Source organism: Calonectris borealis, chromosome 12 (genome assembly GCF_964195595.1).
Source record: "Calonectris borealis chromosome 12, bCalBor7.hap1.2, whole genome shotgun sequence".
Classification (NCBI taxonomy): Eukaryota; Metazoa; Chordata; class Aves; order Procellariiformes; family Procellariidae; genus Calonectris; species Calonectris borealis.
In genome coordinates this window covers 23,030,376-23,045,954 of record NC_134323.1, presented here as the reverse complement: position 1 = coordinate 23,045,954, position 15,579 = coordinate 23,030,376, and positions in this window count along the sequence as shown.

The following is a 15,579-nucleotide window of genomic DNA, read 5'->3' as shown; positions in this document are numbered from 1 at the left end:
AAACACAAAAGCAGGAAACCTGTCAGTCACCTAGCACAGCTGATGGATGATCAAGGCGTAAAGGGAGGAATTAAGAAAGATAAGGACACAGCAGCAAAATTAAATTAATTCTTTGCACTGCTGTTCACTATGGAGGAGGTCAGGAAGGTTCACCCACCAGAGCAACAAATCACCAGAGGCAGGCACTACTCCCTCAAGAGTTTTAAAAGAGCTCAAATATGAAATTGCTGAACTTTCTTTCTTCCTTTCTATCAGAGGGGCGGAAGGTGACAAATCTTTAAAACAGGGCTTTAGGAGCGATCGTGGGAATTACAGACCAGAGAGTCAGATTTCCAGAACAGGCAAAATGGTAGAAAACTGTCAGCCCGATCTGAATTAGCAGAGATGAGTAAACACAGTGTCTTGGAGATGAGTCTCAAAGGCAAGAGAAGAATTTATACGTATAGATCTGAGTTGTCTGACTGAGGAAACAGCCCCACTAATACGGGAGATTTGGGCTGATATAGTGGAATCAGATTTTCTAAAAGCTTTTCTAGAACATCCCTCACTAAAGATTCTTAAGGAAACTAAACTGTCATGGAGTAAGGAGGATTAATCTTCCTGTGAATTCCCGATAAAAAGATAGGGAAAAAAGGGTACAAATACAACGTTAGCAAGGGAGGGGAGCAGAAATTCTGCACTGCTTCAGCATACTCATAAATAACCTGGAAGAGGAGATAGTGAAGTGACACACAGATAATGAACTTAACACACAGAATTTTTCAGGAAAGTCAAGAACTGAGAAGAGTTCCTGAAAACCCTCGCGGAGTTCAGTCACTGGGAGATAAAATGCAAGTGCACGTCCCTGGTTGAAGAGGATCCTGGTTTTAACCAGGCATTTTTTACTAAAGGCTTGCTTTAGTAAACAGGTTGGCTTGGGGAACAACTTGATACCGGTGTCATTTGGACTAGCGGGAGAGGAGCGGTTAAGTCCTAAGCCTGGGTGGGGTTTTTTTTGCCCCCAACCTTGGGGAATCCTTAGAGGAAGAGCAGAGGAACAGAAAGCTAAAGCTTCTCATTTTGGCCATGTAACAGGATTAATTACTTGGACTTTGGGAGATATTTCGAGGATAGATTCCCCCAGTCTCCGCAGTGGTACTGGAGATGAGACAACGGTCCTTATTGCTGCTACCAGGTTAGTTACAGGAGAATACATGACTCCATCCTCTGACAGGTTAGATGAAAGAAGAAAGCTCTGCCATAGATGGGAGAAATCCCCCCCCGGTTTTGGGAGAATGGGGAGCAAAGACCTTCCACCTTGGGGAATCGTCCTCCAAATCCAATTGCGAAGTGGAGGAAATCCCTTTTGCCGTTCTGGGCTGGACTCGGGTGGGAAAGCGTTGCTGAAGTTGCTCTCCCCCTGCCCAGGAGCGTGCCTGTGAATGGCATCGTGCTCCGAGGCCGGAGTGGCTCGCTGCCCCGCTCCCTCCTGCTCCCGGTGCTACCCCGGCGGGCAGAGGCCATGTCCCCCGGCTCTGCAGCACAGGGTGAGGGGCAGGTAGAGGCTGCGTCTCCTCCAGCACTGAGGCCCTGCAGAGACGCGCACGCGGCTGAACATCTGGGGCGACCGGCTGGGGCGCCTTCCCGCGCCCCACGAGCGGCCCCCGCTCGCCTCCCGAGCCAGCGGGATGGTGGGAGGGGCAGCTCTGACCCCCGCCACAAAATGATCTTCTTCCAGAAAGGGGGCTCTGGTGGCAACGAGGCTTGTCCCTCTGGCTGGCCTCGTCCGATCCTCTCCTGGTGCTCAGGATTGACGTGGGAATCCCTTGGCCTGGCTGCGACTGACGGGGAGCGTCCTCCTTCAGCAGCTGCCTTGATTTTACAGCAGCTGAGTTACTGTATGGCAAATAAAGAGCATCTGACAATGCCTACACTAAATTAAACCGGAGACCTTCTCGCCAGCACGGAAACAAAGCGCGTGGTGAAGAGCCGGGGCGCAGCGGCGAGGGGGAGCAGCGGGCGGTTGCCCAGACGCCTGCCCACCGCGGGCAGCAATGCGGGCAGCACCTTCCCTCCTTTGTGCGGGGCGGTCGGGCAGCGCGGCGGGGCACTGCTCTGAAAGGCGCCTGCACTTGTTTTGTCCTGCGGCATGCCCACATACTGAGGCTGCTTGTTTTCGTCTGATCACAATTAGCACCGTGCTAAATTCCTCATGCCCTGCACTAATTCAGGAGGATGGGCATGTCACACCCTGCCAAGAATTACAGCCGGCTGCCGCCGAGACAGGGGCATGCCTACCCTTTCATTAAGCTTTTGTTTCAAAAAGGAGGGCTTGAGGACTCTCCTTTTTTGTCAGAAATACCCGTGGAGGCGCTGGAGGGTGCAGAGGCCACGTGGTTTGGCCTAAAGGATGGGGCGGGGGGGTGTGCAAATGTGCATCGAGGCAAGGGATCGGTGCCGCACTCCCTGATCTGTCACGGCTAACTGGCAAATTTAGAAAAATCTGCTATCTCCCAGATGTTGAAAATCCAGAGCTGCATCAGTGCTGCAAAGCTGGTGCAGTGCGCTGTGCATGTGCTGCAGGAACGGAGCAGGGAGCGCACCCTCTCCTGTCCCCGAACCGCAAGCGAGCCGCAGAGTTATGAGCCAGGACAAGGCACGCAACTGAGCATTGCACCCACTGTCCCACCCCACTTCGTGTCTCTGGATGGCTACGATTAAACCAAATACTCCCAGGGCAGGGCTATGCCCAGATTGCACTTGTCTGACCACGTGCAATGTCATTCTGAACACCTGAGATGAAAACGGAGAAAAAATAATCGGTTCCATTAATACCCTGTAGCTGATGGACTCTGCTATCCAGCAGCCACTCCTGTACACGGGCAGCCCCCAGCAGAGCCATCTTCTCCCCGTGCAAAGGAGCAGCCGCTGGAGGGAGGGGGGGTCCTCCAGCGACCCACTCGGCCCCCGCACCCAGGTGCTGCAGGGGCTGCGCGTCCCCCTGCAGACCCAGCCGTGCTGGGTGAGGGAAACACGCTCCTTGCCGCCTTCTTGTCTTCAGCTGTCATTTGAACATCGCTCCTCGTATGAGCTGGGGACGCCGTGATGAAGGCCAAAACGCCATCCACAAATTCTGACCGTTCAGCCGGTGACGTTCCTAACATTTTCGGGTGGTGATTCCCGTGTGCCTGGGACGGCCAGCATCTTGACGCAGACCCAGCAGTTTGGCTTTTGAAGGACACTCAGCTCCCCTAAAACTGGCTGTCTGCAGTATCCAACGCCACTGTAACCTGTGCGTACAGGCTATTGCAGAACTCAGTCATTCACACTGAGTACGTGGAGGATGTTCTGAATTACTGAATTTGTCAGGTTAGCAGTACGAGAGCAAACTGTTCAAAAAGACAGAATAATGCTTCACAAAATGCAATTTAACTTATTTTCTTAATTGTATGTTGATTCCTATTTATGCTAATTCATAGCAAATTATGAACTGTATTATGTAATTGGCAAAACGACAATAATACTTTAGTAAGCCTAGAGGGGTTTCTGGTTTGTTTTGGTTTTTTACACTCCATCACTTACATAGGTAGGCATAGACATGGCTGGACCTGTGTCCCCCTGTAACCGACACACAGACATAGAAATGCCATCGATTTCAGAGCACAGCCTCGCTCCACGCAGCAAATGAAGTCATTTTACCGAGTGCCGGGATTGCTTTGCGGGAGGATCCCCCTGTGGAAGGGGCACGGATCCTCCAGGTAAAGGCTGAGGCACACCAGGACGTGGCCAGGTACGCGGCTCCGCTTGCTGGATTCCTCCCACCAACGGCTGTCGCTGACTGGGGGGACTCCTCTGGGTCGCATCCTGCTCTGCTTCCTGACAACACTCTGATGGCTCGGAAGGAGGATGGACCGACAGACAGCGACTGACTGCCGAAGGGGAAGAGACACCATCGGCACCCCAGGGAGGAAAGGCACCAGTACAGCATTGCAGCAGGACATCTAATTATTAAGTTTTAAATCCTAGGTTTTATCACTCAGCCTGCCCCCAGCTAATGGGGCCTGAGCTAGAGAGCGCGGGCTGGCTGTGCATCCCCCTTCCGGAACTGGGCATTTGATCTGTAATTGTTTTTCAATGATTGTATCTTTTTCGGTGTTATTGCTTTTCATGGCTAGGTTTTGTACAATATTGAAAATCAATAAAAATGCATGAAAAAATGTTTTCCCACCCCCCTTAAAAGTTAAATGGTCTTGTTAGAATTCCGGCACTGCTATTTTTAAATCAGTTAGCCTACGTTTTCCTTCCCGTGCTCTGGGACGGCTCTACCTGCACGAGCCCCGGCTGCAGGAGCCAGCAGCGTGGCCTGGCTGAGGGCGAGCAGCAGGACTGCCCGCAGAGCCCGTGTCCCCAGCCCGACAAAGCACTCGGCTGCCTGGTCAAGCCACTGCCGCTTTGAGCAAGTCCGAGGTGAGGTTACCTCTATGGCCACAGCCGCTTTGGCTTCCAAGGAGGAACGCAGACCGAAGAGGGAGAGTGACTTTCCCCCAGTTGTACGGGAGCCCGTGGCAGGAGGAGCCGGAGCTCCTTGCCGGTCCGGTGCAGCTGACGGTGCTCCGATGTCCTCTGCATGGCTCGTCAGCACCGGAGAAAGCAAGCACGCTCACAAACTTACAAAGTGTCACCAACATTGCTGCTTCTTTTGTTTCCTTGCTTATACAGCAAACCCAAGTACAATAAAGTGGAAAAAACCCCCACAGCAACCTGTTTACTCTCAACTCCAGATTAGGATTGGGATATAGATGCTACATGAGGTAATGAGCATGATGAGATGAGAACAGGGGAGCTACTTAAAGAGATTAAGGGATTCACTGCAGTGTAATTGAAAGGACCGACAGCCTCATTGTGGCCATTAATAGCTAAAGGAAAAGGAGCCCAATCTGCTGCAGCGTTAAGCAGGAACACCGGCCAGAGTGACGGTGTCCAGAGAGCGGTGCCACTGGGCAAAAGGCAGGACGCGCACAGTTACAGCAGCACCCCAGCGCGGGGCCACACCGACCCCTGCGAGCCTTTGTACAACCTCACCGCATCGGGACACAGGGAGGGAAGATGACTGCTTAGTTCTGGTTGGATTACTGCAGCCTGAAAGAAGTGTTTCACGTTAAACGGAAACATTTATATTCCTGAAACAAAACTAAAAAATATTTTTGGTTTGATAAGAATGTCTTGTTTGATGCAAGCAAAATCTTTAACTTCAGACTGTGGGGGTTCTTTTTAAAAAAAGCTCCATTTCAAAAGAAAACCTTTTCGAACAAAACTGAGACAATGTTTTCATTTTTCTAATTTTTCTAAAATGTCTTCACTTTTGTTCAACCTTCTGTCAATTTAATGCAGCTTTGCAAACTTTTTAAAACTGTTTTTCTGAAAATAAACGATTTCCATGTATGTCCTGGGTGACTGCGTGAGACTTTGTACCCACGGTTACGCAGGGAGAGGTGATCTGCTTTCCAGGCACATTTTGTGGAGAACTTTCCCTTCATGTTAAGTTGGGGTAATAGAAGTATAACTGGCCGTTCGCGTTTTATTTACAAATATGATGCATATCCAAATTCACAACATGCCTGCGAGGACAAACGAAACCTTGGCGTGCACCAGGCACACAGGCAGGGCGTTGCACCCGCTGCAGTGGGGTTTCGAAGGTGGGGCGCTGCCCTGCCAGCCCCTCGGTGGCCACCCCCATCTCACCGGGGACTCCCTTCCCTTGGACCACTGCCCGCAGGCAGCCTTCCGCAGGTGGGTATTACATCAGCGCGGATTTATAACGCTGCGCACATCTCGCCAAAGCCCCGTCTGGTATAAACACGCACACGTCTCTTAAAGTTAACATCATTTTGTCACGTTAGCCTGCTGATAGGTCTGGCTCCACAGTTTGGAATTCTTCAGGAATTAAGGCCTTACATAAACATATAATTTAACTTTATTACAGTACAACGATGATTTTTAAATAACTTTGTAATATGTTCTATAATCTTTTTTTAAAGTGCATATTATTGTACTGTCACAGTTTCATTCACGCTGTAACCGTCCAGTCAAAGCAACAGATATGAAGGTAAACACAACTGAGAAGGTACAGAGTGCTAAGTGGCCCCTTTCCCAGGTTTATAACTTGCTTTTCCAAACTGCCAGCTGCTCTGTAGACAAGCCATACTAATTGTGGGACAATTGGTATATTCTTAAAGTAAAATATTTTTCAGTTAAAGCAATGCATGAATTATTTATTCATTTGTATTTGCATTTAAATAGTTGAAAACTGTCCAAATTAACTGCTTTGAAAATTGTTCCAAAATTTCCCCCAGGCTGTAACCTTGTGGCCAAGTTTAATCTCAAAGCAAATTGAAAGAAGGGTTTGCAACTAAAACGTCAAATGGCTCTGAATGTGCTTTGCTTCAGAGAACCAGCTTACTCTTTTGCAAACTCAGCTAAGCGTTCAGTTTGAGGCCTAAAGCGTGGTTTTCAAACATAGGTTTTCCACCAAGTTACCCATATCTAGTGTTGACAACTCAAGATTTTGTTGGAGAGGTTTTGTCTCAGGCTACTTGGTGGCTTCCTTAAAGCTCCTGCTTGCGGACTCACCTAATAACGTAAGAAGCTCAGCCTCCCGTTTAAAAAACATTCCTAATGCTCACAGTTGTGGTGAAAAGCATTAAGTGTTAGAAACCAGAATGCAAATGAAAACATGAACTACATTAATTTTAATAATCTATACATAATTGTGTCAAAACTGAGATTTAGGAGGCTCAACTCACGGCCATGACAGTATTATTAACCTGGCACATACCTACAACCCTTTCTGCACCCAAAGCCGGAGTGCGGCACCTCCAGACACCAGGCTGATGGCCCAGCCTGACCGCTGAACTCAAAAGCCAAACATCATTTTGTTACGGTTCCTATGGTAAGTTTAGCTGCATGGAAATGGCTCTTCCTTCTTCCTTTGCCATAAATCTGGTTTCTGCACACGTCCTGAAAATTAATTCATTACACTTTCCCTTGCAAGGAAAACTGCTGAGAGGGAAGGGAGGAAGCACAGGCACCACTCTAAGATCTCAGCCAGCAGTAAAATGTCAGGAACCAGCAAGGAAGGTGGTTTCCTGACAACGTGTGTCCTGATACCAGCCTTCCCAACACACTCCCATGAGGAGGGGGAGCTCCTGTGCTCGTGACTACGTTCCTTTCAGGAACAGAATGAAGAAAACGGATACAAAAGAGAACTCCTAAGTGTACAGAAGAGGACAAAATTCAGAAGACTTCAGCTGTCAAACCTTCAGTGGAATAGACACATAACTAAAGAAGTAGCCAAGGGGTGTGTTTTATTTACTATTTATTTAAAATTAATAGTAAAATTCAGTCTGCCTGACTACATCAAGAGCAGGATGTACTTGGGTTTGGGGTCCCTCATATAGCAACCAACTCGACGACTCACCTACGAGCATCTTTGAGTGCCTCTTGAAGTCTGCAGACTTTCAAGATGGGGAATATCTCAGGATTTTGGCCCCACACTAGTTTGAACTCTTAAGAACGGGTTCATGGCATGCTATGAAAAATCCCACCTGTCCTTGCTGGACCTCTGGGCAGAGATGGTACCCCAGCAAGCCCTGAGCGCGTGTCGGGCTGTGCGGACTCCTCGTGTCCGCCTGTGTCACACCGTTTCAGGTGGTGGGTTCGGCAGAGGAGAAGGAGCTGTTGCTGCTGGGGGCTGCGCTGTCACTGCGCTGGAGTACACGAACCACCTCGCATTGCACATTACAATAGATCAGTAAATGTGTTGCTGAAACAGGGGTGAAAAGGAGCTGTCATGCTGTGCACAGTATAATTGCTATTTCTTTTATATGATTATAAGAGTGTGTGATTCTTTAATAAAACCTTAGAGAAAACATCCCAAGTCCTCCCCCTCCCCAAATACTCACGTGTCAATTTATATAAAAAAAACCCAATTTACTAACAAATGCAAAAATATTAAAACAGAGATCTAAAAAGCACATTAGGCGTTTCAGCTACCTGTGAATAAGTATCAGTTTAAAAAGTAAAGATCGAAAAAAATATTAAATGCCAATCAAGAATACATGAACTGACTGGTAATTTCTCTGGCACAGAAGGTTGGCAGGAAGAAAGCAAGCAGAAGTACCGGACAATCCCCATGGTCGGCACTCGGGGACAGCATTTAAAGACTGTCAAAGCCTCCACTGCTACTTTAGCTCCTTCTCATTGCAAGGTCTCTGGGTTAGAGCCCTCTGCAAACTGAAATCTCTGTTCCAATCTCTTCTCCTGGCTTAGGGGCAGCGCATGCTCAAAACCCAGAAAATAAAAAGATTTTGTCAGGGAATGACTCAGAGTTGGGACAGAGGGTGGGGTGGCAGAGGGAAGCCGCACTGCAATAAAAAGACCTTAAACTCCTCCCAGAGGAAGCCTGCAGCACATGCATATCTTAAGATAAGGTTACCTCACCTTCCCCCTCTCTCGTTCCTAGAGCAGCGCTGAACTGACTAACATTGGCTACCTGCCGAACTGTTTCTCCCTCCTTCCCTTTGAAGTCATTTACTGCTCCCATTTCAATATTCTCCAATTCTTGTGTTTTTTCCACCATGACTTCAGCTCCCCGCACAGCGGCGTGAATCGGCTGACGGACTGTCTATGTCCCCCCATCATCATCATCAGCAGCAGCAGGGGCATCGTGGTACAAAAGCAGGCACCAAGAGCCAAGATTATGTCTTCGGTATCTCGCAGGCTCATGCCGTGCGTATATATCTTCTGTAAATAACCCTCAGTTTTCACATGGATTATTTAGACTTTCTGATGAAACCGCAGAAATGTCAATGCGGCGCCTGAGCGCCCAATCAGGCAGCGGCTGCCTGACCCCTGCCCTCCTCCTCTCCAGCATGACTGCTATTATCTTCAAGGGGAAAAACCCTCCTTGTCTCTCGTTATACCTTTTTTATGATCTAGGATTCTGTTAATAATGACTCCATGTTACATAAAACAGATACATTAATGTCACCGAGTCCCAAAAGTACTGAATCAAGCTGACTCCTTCAGAAAGGAAGAAAGTAATAGATATAAGCAAGGGAAAGCCTTAATAAGAGCACAGATGCTAAGGATGGGAAGAGCTCCACCAGATCGCTTTCTCCTTCCTATTTGAAACGGGGTATTTAAAGGGCTGTGCGGCTAGAGAAGATCAGAGTCGTGGCGAGATGACTGTGAACACGCCATCAAAGTGAGCAAACCAAACACGTGGTTTTAGGTGGTGCTGCAAAGGCACGCGCAGCCTGTTACACTTGCGTGCTCCGGTCCCAGCTGCTGATGGGGGAAGGAGATGGAGAGGCTAGGCAGCCCAGCAACCTGGCGCTCACCTTTCATCTCCGGAATAAGACCAACAGCTCTGCAGAAATAAGTTGCCTGGACTCAGTTTAGAGGAAAAAGTAGCCAACCCTTTGACCTATGCATATGGCTGAGACTATTTTTATTCCTCTACAGCTGGAGCAGACAGCTGTACAATTAAAAGCAACACCCAGTGATTGTTAGTGCTAGACAAATATTAAAATAGAACAAAATCTCTAATTGAAGGTATGAAGATATTTAGTGGCAAAACTATTAATATCTGAACGCTTCAGCAAAGAAAACCCAGGACAGTCTGGCCAAGCCATCTGCTATAGAACACAATGCAGAAGAGTGCTGTGATCGGAAAGAAACATTGGCGGTGCTCACACAGATACACGGTACACATCCGGGTGTCAAAAAACCTGTGAATTACGTCCAGGGAACATGAAAATGGATTGCTAAATTTGTAAGTAGTCGCAATAGTTTAAGGAAAGAAAAATGACATGAAAAACTAACTCATGTTTGCTGAATCTTGTTTGGCCGAGCATCGAGGTTTTTTCCACCAGCTATAGACATAGCAGGTATTTTGATTCCCACCTTGATGAATTTGGGAAAGGGTAAAATCTTAAGGCCAAGATGAGGCATATAAACAGATGCAGCAGCTTTTATAGAGCGGCACCCACTAACACGTACGGCTGAATTTGGCCCAGTGAAAATGCGAGGAGAAAATGAAGGGCCCTGTGGAGCCCCGGCTTGGTGCTCCAGAAAGGTGAAATCAGGGCAGGAAAATAACATTGGCCACGACGAGTGCAATTTCCAGAACAACTCAGGAGTTACCTCACGTGCATATGTAACAAACAGGGAAAACCCTGAAGTAATGGCAAAGGTCCGAGCCACAGAGTTCCCTTTCCTTCTGTCACCTGGCCCGCTGAGCCTGGAGACCACAGCCTGCCGCTCTCTTTGGACAAGGAAGAGGTTCCCATACACAGCAGTCTACACACGTAATGGGTGAGCTGACAGTCGAGTAAAGCCAATAACACACAAAACGTGAGACTGTTGAGTAAGAGAGAGGAAAAAAGGGAAAATGAGAAGGAAGGTTACTCTTTAGGAAGCCTTCTTCAGGCTCCATCGATACATCAACTCTTACTGCTCTGTACTGTAACAGAAAATACCTCTCACAACAGACAGAGCTTGTGGAACAGCCCCGTTACGGTGCTCAAGTGCCATTTAGACTCATCTGTACAAACAAATTCAAATTCAGCTCCCCTGACAGAGATCCTCCAGAGCATTAGATCTATTAAAATTTGTATTTTGCAATTACTTCAGTTTACTTTGCTTCTTTTCCAGGTTTTATGCTAAATTACATGGATGGAGGATCAAGCTTCACTTAAAAGACCTTTTTTTTTTAGGTTGTGTCACTGTTAGAACAAATTTTAAATCATGTGATACGATCATTATCATTTTGATTGATAAGTTCACTGTAGACCAGCCTCTGCGTGTTTAATAGAGCAAAATCTGACTTAATCTAGTAATTTCTAATTTAACATAAATAAAGTACATGACACATTAACCATTTTTCTTAATTCACTACTTTCTTACAGTAGTGATGAGGTTTGCGTTTATGCAGTATACTGTAAGACAGCAGCTCCACCAATTCCTTCCAGTTCTTTGGGTGAAAAAGTTAACATCTCCATGTCTCTCTTTCTAATTCATAAAATGGACATACCAATTTTGATCTCAGAAGTGGCAGGAGGATTAATTTGTGAACAACCAAAAGTATAGTATAAGTGCTAGGTGCAATTATTTTAAGTGCTAAATATCTCACGTAAGACAGCAATGAGACTGCAATTCTGTTTTTTTCCTTTATTACATAGAAAATACTAGCCCTCAAAGTATGCCAGGCATTTTCCAGATCAGAAGAAAATGTGATCCCTGCTCTGAGAATGCCTAATCTAAAAAGTCAAAGATGAAAAAAGGGAAAGGAACTCAGGATACAAAGGAATCTATGTAGTGACAGGTCCCAGCTTGTTATTTTAATTAAAAATATGCTAAATCCTTCTTTTTGCCTCTTTCAGCCCTCTCATCCAGGCTCTAAGCTTCAATTCCAGTGGCCGCATAACCTTCCCTAATCATCCAAGGCTCCCTCCACATAAAGGAGCTCTTCAGAGCCAGGGTCAGTACAGGAACGGGGTACGTGGTGGAGTGCCACAGCGGGCAGGACGACAGACCCCGGAGACTGGAAATCCGACTGATCCAGCCCAAACGTGTTTCCAGAGAGCCATGTATGTCCTACCTGCAGGGGCCCTTGAATTCAGAGGCTTCTCCCGACTTACAGTGACAAACACGGTAAATTGAAGAAAAAGCCCACAGCACTGGATCCCCTTCACCTGCATGTGCATATGTGTATAGCTTGAGAAACGCATCGTGCACTGCACGCAGCTCCTTCCTCAGAGGAGCCGGGCATGTCCTCAGATGGACCATCAAATCCTCTGAGCCGAATACATAAAAATGCCTCTTTATCAATGACTAGAGAGTGAGCTGGCAATGACGTGCTACGTCTTCCGAGAGTTTTACCAGGGGTTAGGGATCCCACCTGTCCCCTTCCCGATGCCTTCTAGTCCTTCCTGTTGGCTTGCCACCAAACGGGAGGCAAACGTCTCCCGGCGCGGCTGACTGCGCGCCGCTCCCTGACTGCCCCCGGAGCCCCATGGATATTCCTTCAGATGTCTAACAAGCGTTGAACACAACCGAGGTTTAGAGAGAGACAGAAATCAATACCGCAGCTTCCACTAGTCACGCTGAGGGATTAGCCGTCCCAAGGAAAAGCACAGACGGCTGAATAGGAGAATCATGACTCCGAATAACGCACGAGGTTTATGAAGCTGGAAAGCAGCCTCTGGCCTTGATAACCTCCAGCTGGTCTGGAAGAAAAGCAGGCAGTGGAAACATGCACTCGTAGCATCCCCCCCTTCTGCATCAGCGGGGGCGGGAGCTGGCCCCAGCGCATCCGCTGTGGCCCGCTGGGGAGGCACTGCGAGGCGGGGACCTCCCGGCTCCACGCCGTCACGCTGAGCGGCCATCGGTGTCTTCCAGACCTCCGTTGCAGCTGGGTGATGTGTTTTGGCTCTGGAGCTTGAAAGGGAGCAACCCCAACAGCAACAAATGCCAGGAAAGGCAGGCGGCGTGGGTGAGATGCAAAGGCAAGGAGCTGAATCCTTTAACCGTGAACCAGGTTCGTCACAGTGTGAAAGGAGAAGGAGAAGACATGGAAAACTGTTTGGCTCATACCATCGCCAAAGGAGGCCCCACAAACCTCCAATAATGAGAGATATGGGATCCTGTGTCACTGCTAACAAGTACCTCTGTCTTAAGAAATCTGAATCCTCTTTGATCTGGGAACGCTGCAAGAAGCATCTATTTTTGATGGGTAGAGGCAGGGTTAGGACAAGCGCTCGAAGAGCAAGCTCATTTTTAGCTTAGCTAACATCATATAATTTTCTGTGGTTTTATGAGTTGCAGACTTGTTGCTCCCTGTTGCTCTCACTTCTGTTTTGGTTGCTGTGTTAGGACTCCAAAAGCTGCAGACATGGGTTTGTCTTTAAATTGTCACAGGTGAGAAAATAGGGATTACAGAGGAGACGAAGAGGGAAGCAATTCAGAAAGCTTTCAAGGTTTAATGAGGCATCAGTAATACATTTGCATAGTTTGAGAGAGGTCTTTAATGACCTCTGATGTTTCCAACATTTCTGAAGTTTACAGCCCAGCATACGGTTTCTGGGAACACCGGGTGAATAACTGCTCTCAAGCTCACTCCTAGAGCCCACACAATCACAGAGTCACAGTTTGCTTCACTGCCCAGAAAGCGTCATTGATTGTCCATGGGACTTGCAATGTCATTCTGTGAAAGCAGATGAGTTCTTTACAATCCAAGTTTCACCCACAGTGAGAGAAAAGCAATGAGACAACAGAGGTGTAGAAAAACAGACAAAGTTCAAGTAATATGCAGAAAATGCCTCAAGGTAATTTTCGGTCACAAGCCTCTATAAAGGACTATTTCTTTTTTATTTAGCTTTCTGATTTTTCTCAAGTGAATTAACACAGCAGGGAAAAAAGTGTCACTACTTTTTAACATAGCAGCTGAACAGTTACAGCACAATAGAAGATTAGCAAGATGCCCTCTTATACATATCTTCCTGAAAAGAAGCCCCATTTATGACCTGAACACTTCTATTATTTCATTTCCCCCAACTAGTCATATTCATCTCTCCTGATGTCCAACAACTAAAACCAAAGATGATGTGGAACCACACACTGCCAAAGACACTCACAGAACTTCCCTCTGTGTTTCAGAATGGTCTCTGGTCCACTAGATACTAAAATTTATTTACCATAACTGAAGTTTAAATCCATGACCTAGAACAGGTCTGTACCCTGCTGCCTGCTCATGCAGGACTGTCGGAGAACGAGCTCTGAACTTCAGCTCAAAGCTTCAGAGCTGCTTCAGACTTGCTCCATTTTAGGAAAATCTAGTAATTTTGAATGTGCTAACCAATTATTTGCAGAAAAGGACGTAACAGTAGACATGGTGGAAGGGATCAGGAGCATGCCTGCCCTGCCTGTGACTGCAAACGTGATCCATGAACTGGGTGACTGCCTTGCGTGGTGCCAGATTCGTACAGCCAAACAGACGTGGATATTGTTTGTCCGTTAACCGGGAGGCTGATTCACAGGAACTGCTCTTTCGCCCCAGAATCTGTGGCAGAAGCTGTGCTATCAGCCCACCCTCGCCCTGCAGGCCTTCTGCTCTTAGGCTGGCTAGCAGGGTGGCACGGTGGGACCGCGGTATTTAACCTGGCCGCTGGCGAGCCCGTCAGCCGCCTGCCCAGGGCCGCGAGTGGGATAGCCTCGTCCTCCCTGTCTTGGACAGATGAGGTCAGATCGGTCTGCCTCCGCCGTGGAGCACTGCTGTGGGCTGAGATCAGCCTCCAGCACAGGGAGCGCATCCTCCCTCGTGAGACCATCAATCTGTCCCCCTCCCCACCCCCACCGCTCCTTCTCCCGCATTAACCTAAAATATGAGGCATGCGCTCGCCCCCAGTGCTTCTGCTCCCAGAAACCACCCTGTCCCCTCCCTCCAGCGCTCCTTATCTAAGGCAGCGTGTCACGGCAATTTTATGGTCAACATTACAGGCTCAAGCCCTCCTTCGAGCCAATCGCCCCGCGCCGCATCCGTTAGGAGAGCAGCCAGGCTTCCCGCGAGGAGCTGCCTCCTGCGCTGCGCTGCCTGACCCCCTCCGCCGGCAGCCGCCATAAATCTGCCGTACCTGATGGGAGATGGGCTTTTTAGGATCTCTCAGGGTGCTTTGAGGTAGCACTTCTATGAACTCCGTGCCACAATAAATAATGCTACCTGCAATATGTCTTTGGGAACGTGTCAGCAGCGGCTGTCCTGCCATGAATTTTTATTCTTCTGCCGTCTGGAAGATAGATTCCAGATACAGCATTTCCCCGCACTTAGTGTCAAATCTCTTTACCCCTTTGCCCCGGCAGAATGACAGGGACCACAAATAAAATAAAATAATAAAAAAGAAGCATAGGAAAAATGGCCTGAGAGCAGAGGGAAAGCACTAAACTCACCTCTCTCTGCAGCTGAGCAGCTTCAGAGATGACAGCAGTGACTACAGGCAGGGGCAATTTGGAATAGGAAGAAGGTAATTTTTGTACACTGCAGATAAGAGGAGGATTCCACAGAAAGGAGCATAACGATAAAATTGCTATAAAGAGCATAATGCATGTAGAACCGGCAGACACAGGAACGTGGGTACGCGTGCCATCCCAAACTGCTGTGCCACAGATGGGGAAATAAAGTACTGACCCCAATAAAGGAAGGGTTTTTTAATGAAAAAACGTTTCTCACTATAGATAAAAAAGGTCATACAGAAAGACTAATTAAATGGCCTAAATATTTGCAAATCTTGCACTGCAGATCTGCTATCGAGGTTAGAGTGCGAAAGGAAGAATGCTGTAACAATTACCATCAGGAATCCCATGAAAAAAGAATTTGCAATTGGCATGAGAATCTTGTAAGGTTCATTGGGATTGCTGAAAAATAGCGCGCAGTGCACCCCGGGGGTCAGTGGTGGGGCCAATGGGGTTTAAGAGCTTCATTAACGAGCTGGACATGCGCAGGCAGCGCACACCTTCAGCAAGCCTCTGCGAACGCCAGAACAC